We start from the raw sequence: 11,273 nt of genomic DNA, 5'->3' as shown, positions 1-11,273 counted from the left end.
GGAATTTTGCCCACAATTCTACAGCACTATAACAAATGCTTTTATTTCTTTGTGTACTTTTTTTTGTTATAACGGTTCTCTTGAGATATAATTCACATGTCATACAATTCACCAGCTTAACGTGTACAGTGCAATGGATTTTAGTATATTCACAGCTGTATGGCCACCACAATTTTAGAATTTTTCATCACATCCAAATGAAACCTCATGTCCATTATCATATCTTTGTGTTCTTTCAATTTTTGCTTAAATATGTAATGTTTTAACATCAACATTTTAATAGACATAGTGTTGTTTTAAATATTTTGACATGGTCCTAATTATCATCTTTATCATTTTAACAAATGGACATTCCATTTTTTAAAGTATTCTAAAATTGAGGTCAGCACATAATAATAATTGCAGATGCAGTTACTTGCTCTTTCCACTTCTCTTCCCTTTGACAAAACTTCCCTAATCTACTATGTCCAATCTGAAGAGAAATTCAAGAAAGAGGCACAGCTTGTAAATCTTGAATGCTATAAAATACTTTGGGTCGGGCTTCCCTGGTGGCGCAGTGGTTGAGAGTCCGCCTGCCGATGCAGGGGACACGGGTTCGTGCCCCGGTCCGGGAAGATCCCACATGCCGCGGAGTAACTAGGCCCGTGAGCCATGGCCGCTAAGCCTGCGCGTCCGGAGCCTGTGCTCCGCAACGGGAGGGGCCACTGCAGTGAGAGGCCCGCGTATCGCAAAAAAAAAAAAAAAAAAAAAAACAGGCACAGACCTACTAGAGAATGGACTTAAGGATATGGGGAGGGGAAGGGTAAGCTGTGACAAAGTGAGAGAGTGGCATGGGCATATATACACTACCAAACGTAAAATAGCTAGTGGGAAGCAGCCGCATAGCACAGGGAGATCAGCTCGGTGCTTTGTGACCACCTAGAGGGGTGGTATAGGGAGGGTGGGAGGGAGGGAGACGCAAGAGGGAAGAGATATGGGAACATATGTATATGTATAACTGATTCACTTTGTTATAAAGCAGAAACTAGCACGCCACTGTAAAGCAATTATACTCCAATAAAGATGTGAAAAAAAAAAAAAAGAGGAAAGAGATGGTGATGTTTTAGGGAGCACATCTGAGTATTTAATCTGTTCTTAGAACAGATGAATGTAACACCAGTTCAGTGGATCTGACTTAGAATTCTGGCAATGGGGTTTATTGGCTGTGTGGCTTTTGGCAGGCTATGTAATGTCTCTGAACCTCAGTTTTCTTATTTGTAAAATGAAAATAACCACTTCTCAAAATTATTGTGAGAATTGAAGACATGAGTGTGTGTGAATATACTCACAACACACACACACGCATTATCATATGATATGATAACATGACAATATATATTAACAATGAATAGGAAAGCTCTTACCATAGTATCTGGCCAATAATTGGTGCTTACTTAAATAGTTGCTCTTAAAATTATTATTATAAAAGATAACATTATAAATAAATGAGTTATTAAACCTAAAAAAAAGTCATAGCATAAGCATAAGCATTATTTATAGTTATCAATCAAACTAGGAGTAAAAATCATTTAGTGAATTGAAAGATTAATTTAATGGGTCACTACCAGCATTTTTTACACATATCCTCTATTGTGATGTAAAATGCATTTCTTCCTTCATGTCTCAATTAAACCTTTTTGAAAACCAATGCTTTAAACTATGGGCATGTATTACTTTAATATAGCTATAAATCTAAACAGGGGTTTAAATATGATAGTTAATATGGCTAATTTAGTAAACATATATCAAATTTTAAAACGCAGAGAGAATTTTTGCCATTTGAAACCATTTATGCTGCATCATTTAATTGTTTAGGAATAAAACTCGTCCCACTACTCTATATGTGGCAACTGCTCATCCTCTTTGGCTATAACTTTTATTAATTTTTTTTTTTTTTTTTTTTTTTTTTTCTGTACGCGGGCCTCTCACTGCCGTGGCCTCTCCCGTTGCGGAGCACAGGCTCCGGACACACAGGCTCCGCGGCCATGGCTCGCGGGCCCAGCCGCTCCGCGGCATGTGGGATCCTCTGGGATCGGGGCACGAACCCGTGTCCCCTGCATCGGCAGGCGGACTCTCAACCACTGCGCCACCAGGGAGGCCCACTTTTATTAATTTTTGAAACCATTTTTCTTTGTGGTTGCATTTATGAAACCAGTTGCACATTCCAATCAAGTCATATCGAAAATAAAAGGCAATTGCTACATTCATTATTCTCACGTCTATGTTTAACCAAATACATTTGTACTGGCTTCCTGAAAAAAAATTCACATGCAAAACATATAGCTAGCTAGTAACTTAAAGAAAAATATTTATTGTGGATTTTTTAAATTACACAACCTAAAGTCATTTCAAAAAGTGTAAAATACACAGAAGGAAAATAAGGAGAAAAAAGTCCTGTTCAATTTTATAGTCCCAAAATAGCTACAGTTGGATATTTTAGTGTCTAGTTTTCCATACACATTTCTATATCTATATAAGTGGACATGTCCATAAATCCCTATGAGCTTTATATAATAAATAATTTAGAAAACAGGAAATCTGTCCAATATTTAAATTAAGATTTTGTAATTTATTTTCCAAAGAACATCATATTCTTTATACTGAGTGCTTCAATTATGTTGTTTTACAACTTAAACGGTGGTGATTATGTTGAAAACTAAGATTCCTGAAATAAAACAGGCTAAATTGTGAGTAAATCTCCCTGTGACATTTTACAGATTTTTTTCTATCTTATGTATCTCATATCTTTATGGATGCTTGTATTTTATTTTTAACACCCCCCCCAAATGGGTTACCCTAATTTGTTATAATTTCTTTCATTTACTGGATTAGATACATCTCACACATATCTTTCTTATGTCCAAAGTGCATATATAAAAACTGGTCATCGGGCTTCCCTGGTGGCGCAGTGGTTGAGAGTCCGCCTGCCGATGCAGGGAACACAGGTTCGTGTCCCGGTCCGGGGGGATCCCACATGCCGCGGAGCGGCTAGGCCCGTGAGCCATGGCCGCTGAGCCTGCGCGTCCGGAGCCTGTGCTCCGCAACGGGAGAGGTCACAGCAGTGAGAGGCCCGCGTACCGCAAACAAAACAAAACAAAACAAAACAAAAAAAACTGGTCATCTACTAGACCACAAAGAAGGCCTAAGCCTTAATTATAAGAAATCCTACAAGGCACATTTTCTGAACAAGAACGGATTCAAACTCAAACTTAAAAACCCAAGAAGTGTTTATTTAACGCACGAAAACAAAAATAAACAAACAACGGAAAACGCCCCTGAGACGGGCTTTGGGCTTCAAGGACAGGAGGAAAGTCAGGCGGGAAGGAGCTGACTGCTAGAACGCCTGTGACACAAGAATGGGGTCGTGCGCAAACCCTGTGTGACGTCGCTGAGTCCTCTCGAGAAAAAAAAGCCACTTCTGTCTAAACCTCTGTAAGGGGAGTTTTGTCAGGGTTTCCGGGGCAGCAGTGGGACCGCTCACCTGAAGATCTCACTGCAGCCACGAACAGTAAGGAAAGCTTCAAGTGTGGACACTCTGGCCCTAAAGGAGGAGGAGCTCGAGGGCACGGAGCTAGAGGTGGTGGCCGAGGTGCTCAGTGCAGTTCTACCACCCTACCTGTCACCTGTTACCGCTGCAGTCAGCCTGGTCATCATGCTAAGAACTGTAACCTTCTCGATGACATCTGCTACAACTGTGGGACAAGTGGCCACATCTCCAAAGACTGTGTTAAGCCTAAGTGAGAGACACAGCAGTGCTGTTACACCTGTGGCAGACTAGGGCATCTGGCCCGTGATTGTGACCATCAGGAGGGGCAGAAGTGCTACTCTTGTGGCGAATATGGCCACATTCAGAAACACTGCACCCGAGTCAAGTGCTACCGTTGTGGCAAGACCAGCCACATGGCCATCAACTGCCATCAACTACAGCAAAAGGAGCGAGGTCAACTGCTACCACTGGGCGAACCTGGACATCTAGCCCGGGAATGCCCCATTGAGGCTACCGCTTAACTTTTCCCTTTGTTCCCCCCACCCCTACTCCTTTTGCTGCGTGATAATTGTGTTATTTTCTCTGAAACCTCTTCTCTGACCAAAGGCTGATAGACTGAGCCTACTCTCAGGCCAGTGAGCTTTAATTACAAAGGTAAAAGAGGAAAGGGCTGGGGAAAAAATCTCAGAAAAAGTTATTCACTTGTAGATGTCTTACAATTAATGTGTTTCTGCACCACTGATAACTCTGGTCATTGAACATCCTGAGCATTAGGCAGTTTCTAGATTCTTTGGAGGCATTTTGATTTAACATTTAATTAAGAGCTACTGTGTGCCAGCCACTGCCAGAAAAGCTGGAGAAATATCTATGAACAAATCAGACCAAGTTTGCCAGCACAAGCCTAGAATCTATTAACAAGTAAAATAGTGTGTCAGATAAAGATAAATTGTTATAGGGAAAATTAAGAACACCAGGTAAAAGGATAGACAATGTGTGTGCGGGGGACCTATGTTTCTGTCTTAGATACACAAGGCACCCTGAGGAGGCGACATCTCCTCAGAGGTTCATTGCACAAATAAAGATGATTCTAAAACTGTCTGTGATTTTGCCAAAGTAACTTTATTATATATCGATTGCTTTGATTTATTTGACCTCATTACCTCTTAAATAACATTGAAAGACATCTCTATCTGGTCTTACAGAGAGTGTATAGTTTATGAAAATAAAACAGAAAAATATGTATAACGTGTATAAGTAGCTTTGAGAGAGAGTAATGAGAAAACAACCAAACAAAAAAACCTTAGCAGCAAATTGTGGACATAAAGATATTGGTGATAAAGTTTGGACTTAGATATTTTTAAAAATCTAAGAAAACATGTATAAACATTAAGATTAAACATAGATAGGGGCTTTTGTAATTTAAAAAACACACATTTTCACAGGTATGAAAATTATATTTATGTTTAGGAATTTCCAAAAAATGTGTTTTCCCAGATATGAATACATTCAATTTCATATGCTGCGACCCATTTTAAAAAATCAGATCTGAAAAACAACTGAAGTTTTCTAAAATAGAAAAGGCAATTTAAATTCTAAATTCTAAATAAAACCTGGGATGGGGAGAGGTAACTGTTGTGTCAAGAAAAAATTGAAGTTGTAATGAAAAGTGATTTACAAAATAACAGTAATGACAATACTACATATCAAACCTAGGATGTGATAGAATTTATAGCAGAAAAGATAGTGTAGAGGGTATAGTTTTTGATCCATAAACTCAAACCCGGTAAAAGAAATGTAACTTGTTTTATAACTGAAGACGCATTCTTTTATGAACCTCCATAAGACTTGATGTGTGACCCTTCATCCCCATCTGAGAGACCCCTTCAATTCAGCTAAGTTTCAACTTCTGTGACCCTCTTGGGCTCCTAGAAATTGATTCTGTCACTCTGTGCTATCTCAACAAGATAAACTCAGTCACAATCCCAGACCCTAAACGGGGCAATCTCAGTCCAGTCTGCCAAGACACAGCTGGAAACTGCTATATCACACTGAGCCAAACAAATTCTTGAGTCTCATCATAGTGCTGAACTCTGTTTAGGAAAGGAGGACCACAGGAATCTGCTTTTGAATCCCCCCAAACCATCTGGCATTTCACTTCCCATGCCCTCAGGAGTTTGGCCCAGAGTCGGAGGGGGAAAAGAGGCTATGTCCCTTTATTAAGGACACACACAGCATTGAAGTTCTCTTTACAGTCCCTTTCGGCATTTTTTCTAGTCTAGAGGAAAGGAAGTCTTATTTTGACGCACCTGTACCCTGTGCCAGAAGTTACAAAATGGTAGCTCTCTTACTGGATCAGGTCCACAGTATGTTTAGTTTGACCTGAACATTGTTTAACAACATTCATTAATTAGATGCCAACATTTAAAAATTGGAACATTTCCAATGGAAATTCTTTTTCTTCTTTCTGGAATAAAACGAAAGATCAGGAAGCAATAGGCACCAATTTCTGTGTGGAAAATTTCAGCTGGAGGTGAGTAGCACTTTCTCCCTACAGACAAGTCACAAGTTCCCTCTTTAACTTAAAAGAAAATGAGAGGGGCTTCCCTGGTGGCGCAGTGGTTGAGAGTCCGCCTGCCGATGTAGGGGACACGGGTTCGTGCCCCGGTTCGGGAGGATCCCACATGCCGCGGAGCGGCTGGGCCAGTGAGCCATGGCCAATGAGCCTGTATGTCCGGAGCCTGTGCTCCGCAACGGGAGAGGCCACAACAGTGAGAGGCCCGCATAACGCAACAAAAAAGAAAATGAGGAGGGAATTTAAACATTTCACCACAAAAAAATCAACTAGGGCTTCCCTGGTGGCACAGTGGTTGAGAATCCGCCTGCCAATGCAGGGGACACGAGTTCGAGCCCTGGTCCGGGAGGATCCCACATGCCGCGGAGCGGCTAAGCCCGCGCGCCACAACTGCTGAGCCTGCACTCTAGAGCCCGTGAGCCACAGCCGCTGAGCCTGCGTGCCACAGCTGCTGAGGCCCATGCACCTAGAGCCCGTGCTCCGCAACAGGAGAAGCCACTGCAATGGGAAGCCCACATGCCACCATGAAGAGTAGCCCCTGCTCACTGCAACTAGAAAAAGCCCACATGCAGCAATGAAGACCTAATGCAGCCAAAAATAAATAAATTAAATAAATATATTTTTTAAAAATCAACTAAACACAAAAGAAGACAGTAATGCAGGGAAATGAGGGAGAAAGCTAGAAGGCATACAGAAAACAAATTGCAAAATGACAGAAGTCCTTCCTTATCAGTAATTACTTCAACTGTAAATGGATTAGACTCTCCAATGAAAAGACAGATATTGAAAGAATAGATAAAAACACGTGATCCAACTGTATACTGTCTATAAGAGACTCATTTTAGGTCCAAAAACACAAATACATTGAAAGTGAAACGATGGGGAAAAAAATTCCACGCAAATTGTAACCAAAAGAGAGCAGAGGTGGCTATACTAATATCAGCCAAAACAGACTTTAAATCAAAAAAGTTTACGAGAGTCAAAGAAGGGCATTATGTATTAATAAAAGGTTCAATAGTTATACCTGTTGGCCAGGATATGGAGAGATGAGAACCCCATACACTGCTATTGGAAGCAGAAAATTTGTATAACATTTCTGGAAGGCAATTTGGCATTATAGATAAAAAAACCTTTAAAAAGTCCCTATCCTTTGAAATAGAAATTAAACTTCTAGAAATTTAAGAGACTGATCATGGATATATACTCAAATATATATTAAAAATAGTGTTCACCTCAACATTATTTATTGCAGTGATACATAAGAAACATTTATCTTCAAAGGGTAGGGAATTTAAAATATGACACATGTATAAGATAAAATACCTTGCTGCCACTAAAAATCATATTATAGCAGAATGTTTATCAACACAGAGAAATGATCAGGCTACCAAATAATACATCCAGTGTAACATAGGTAGTTCTTCCTATTATAAAAGCTCTGAGCACATTGTACTTTCTAAAACAAGAGTAAACACCAAAAATAAATTTAAAAATTTAAACTCTCTAGATATTTTAAAATTTATAAATCATTTACTAAATAACTGTAGGTTCCAAAAGGTAATTACAATTACAATTGCCAGCAATTTAGAAGATGGAAACAAAATTTATGGACTCCAGTCAAAAATAGTATTCAGAAGCCAAATATTTTATTACATTATAATTCAGGAAGATTTTTTTTAAAACTTAGACAAAGCTGCAGAAATTAGAGGAATGAAAAAAAAGATTAAAACCAAAAAGTTCAAAAAACAAGTGAATTAGACAAAACAATTGATAAACAAAAAAAAATCAGCGTCTTTGAACAAAATAAATATATTTAAAATAGAAAAGCCTGAGGCACGTGTACTTTTTTAAAGGGAAGGAATGCATAACTATACAAATTAAGAATGTGAAAAGGTATTTAGGGGGAAAAAGCCAGAGCCAGAGAGGTAGTTTATCATAATTGTAAAAGAGCGTAGACTTTGGAATTATACAGACCTGAATTAAGTCCTTGCTCTACTCTGTGACCTTAGGCAAGTCTCAATCCCTGTGAGACTATATTCTTATCTGTAAAATAAATAACACCTCAAAGGGTCATGTTAAGAGTTACTTGAGGGCTTCCCTGGTGGTGCAGTTGTTGAGAGTCCGCCTACCGATGCAGGGGACATGGGTTCGTGCCCCAGTCTGGGAGGATCCCACATGCCGCAGAGCGGCTGGGCCCGTGAGCCATGGCCGCTGAGCCTGCGCGTCCGGAGCCTGTGCCCCGCAACGGGAGAGGCCACAACAGTGAGAGGCCCGTGTAATGCAAAAAAAAAAATAAAAAGAGTTACTTGAGATTTTATATGTCAAATGCTTGGCACAATGTCTGGTACATGGTAAAAATTCAACACACAAAAGCTACTATTATATGTAGCAGACTGCTTTTAAAATTATAAGAGAGCAGTGATTATAATTTTACTCTTAATGCACTTTAATATCAATGAATATACATTACTAAAAATGGCAAATTATGCAAATAGTGTGAGTATTACTACTAAGTTGATTATTGCCTCTATTAAAATGATATAGCTCAGATGGTTTTAGGGTTATTTCATAAGAAAAAATAATTACCATCAAATTATTGACTATTCCAGAACATAAGAGAGACAGTACACTAATTTTCTATAAAGCTAGTATATCTATAAAGCTAGCATAGAAAATTTTAGCAAATGCTAGTAGAAAAATTTTTTAAACTCTGCAGACTAATCTTATTTATGAATACTAGTACAAAAATCCTAAATAAAATTACTAGAGTACAAGTTAGAAATTTCTTAGTTATAAATGGCATACAATTCTATAATACCAAAACCTGGCTTTAAGCAGAAGGGGGATTCAGGGTTGCAAGTAATGAAGTAGGGGTAGGTGAGGCTTCAGGCATGACTAAAAACAGAAATTCAAACTGTCAGGATCAGTTTCTCTGTTTCTCCATCTCTCAGTTATACTTCTGCATTGAGTAAAAGCTGCATAGGTAATTCAAACCAAGCTGCTTACTATAAACAACTTTAAAAGCTGGTCAAAATATAAAGCACCATCACTGTAAAAGTATCACAGAGCTAGCAAGATAGTGAGGAACTGCTGGAATGAAATTCTGGGAAAAGACAGGAATCCTGAAAAGTGGAGGTGGACCTATCAATTAGGTTTACCTCTGTTATGCTTACATTTGCCAAAGCAAAGAGGTACCTAAGATGCTGGACTGTGCCTTTTGAGGTTGGGGGACAAACAGGACGAATGTTGGAGTTCAGGGCACACTGAGAATGAGAACTCTGGTAAACTATAGCCCATTTGTTTTGCCAGGAAGGCAGAAACCACTTCACATATTTACAGCAGGAGGAACATATTGCAGGGAACTGGCACACTGGTGACGGAAGATCTGAAATCCAAATGGGATACCATAGATTAATAAGAGCAAGATGCCACAGTCTTTTCTGGGTTGGAGATACAGAAGTAAGAGGCAATGTCACTGGGGTTCAGGGGTCACCTAGTGGAAGCTAGAACTGTAGCAGGCCTGTCCAGTTGGAGCCACAGAGAAAATGGAGCCACTGCCGGAGCAGCTGCCAAAAGCAGAGAGAAATGCCCTGGCCTCTTTCTTCCTCCCAACCATGGAGGCTTTTCTCCAAGAGGCTGGGAGCCAGGGAAGGTAGAAGAAAAGTTTTGAAGGCAAACATGGCCAGGAGAGCACAGACCCCAAAAGCTGCACCCCAGGGATGAGAATGAACCACAACTAAAGCATCCCCTTCCATTATAGCTTATTAAACTACTGTTCCATTTTAAATGCAGATGACTCAAGGCATCATGTCACTATGTTCATAGCAGAATACAAGTTAGAACATATGGAACTATGTTAGAAGACGTAGCTTTGTGATTGATAAGATGACTGGCCCAGTATCACACATTTTCCCCACCTTTGCTCCTGACTGCATATTCATAGAGCCGTGTATTTACCATGTTGCATCTTAGATATCCATAGAAAAAAATTCTCAGGGTTTTTTAAAGTTGCAATAAAAAACACACAACATAGGGACTTCCCTGATGGTGCAGTGATTAAGAATCCGCCTGTCAATGCAGGGGATATGGGTTCGATCCCTGGTTCGGGAAGATCCCACATGCTGCGGAGCAACGAAGTCTGTACGCCACAACTACTGAGCCTGCACTTTAGAGCCCACGAGCCACAGCTACTGAGCCGGCATGCTGCAACTACTGAGCCCGTGTGTTGCAACTACTGAAGCCTGTGTGCCTAGAGCCCGAGCACCACACAAGAGAAGCCACTGCAATGAGAAGCCCACGCACTGCAACGAAGTGTAGCCCCCACTCGCCACAACTAGAGAAAGCCCGCGCACAGGAACACAGACCCAACGCAGCCAAAAATAAATAAAATTAAAAAAAACCACACAACATAAAATTTACCATCTTAACCATTTTAACGGTATATTTTAACTGTATAGTTCAGTAATGTTAAGTATATTCACTTTGTTGTACAACAGATCTTCAGAACTTTTTCATCTTACAAAATTGAAACTCCATACCCCTTAAACAAGAACTTTCAATTTCCCCCTCCCCTCAGTCCCTAGTGACTACCATTTTACTTTGTTTCTGTGAATTCTCCAGAGATTTTATGTGTGCACATGTGTGCACACACATAAATGCAGACATTAAATCAAATATGATAAGATGTTAACATTTGTTGAATCCACATGGTGTAAATACAGAGTACATTGTACTATTTTTTTCAACTTTCTTCTGTGAAATTTTTCATAATAAAACAATAAATAAAAAGTTATTAAATGATTAGGCAAAACAGAAATAGTAAATAAAAATAGACATTTTCAGGCAAACAAAAACTGAAAGATTGTTCTGGAAGAGGGAAAATGATACCAGATAATAGGTCAACTATACAGGAAGTAATGAAGAGCAGTGTAAATGATGTATGGTGTTGTGGAAATAATAATGTCACTGTTACTAGAGGTGAGCATAATGTATTATTTGAGGGTAGAAATGACCCAGTTTTTAATTCAACGAATGCCTAAGATGAAGAAAGTTCTCTACATAAGCTGGTGATGAAAAATCTTTGTGCCCTAAAGGTTGTGATTGCCCAGGCTTTTAGGATGAAGATGAAAACTTTTCAATGCCAAAATAAAAGTAAAAGTATCATATGGCAGCTCC

Source organism: Mesoplodon densirostris, chromosome X (assembly GCF_025265405.1).
Source record: "Mesoplodon densirostris isolate mMesDen1 chromosome X, mMesDen1 primary haplotype, whole genome shotgun sequence".
In the NCBI taxonomy this organism is placed as follows: domain Eukaryota; kingdom Metazoa; phylum Chordata; class Mammalia; order Artiodactyla; family Ziphiidae; genus Mesoplodon; species Mesoplodon densirostris.
This window is presented reverse-complemented; position numbering follows the sequence as displayed.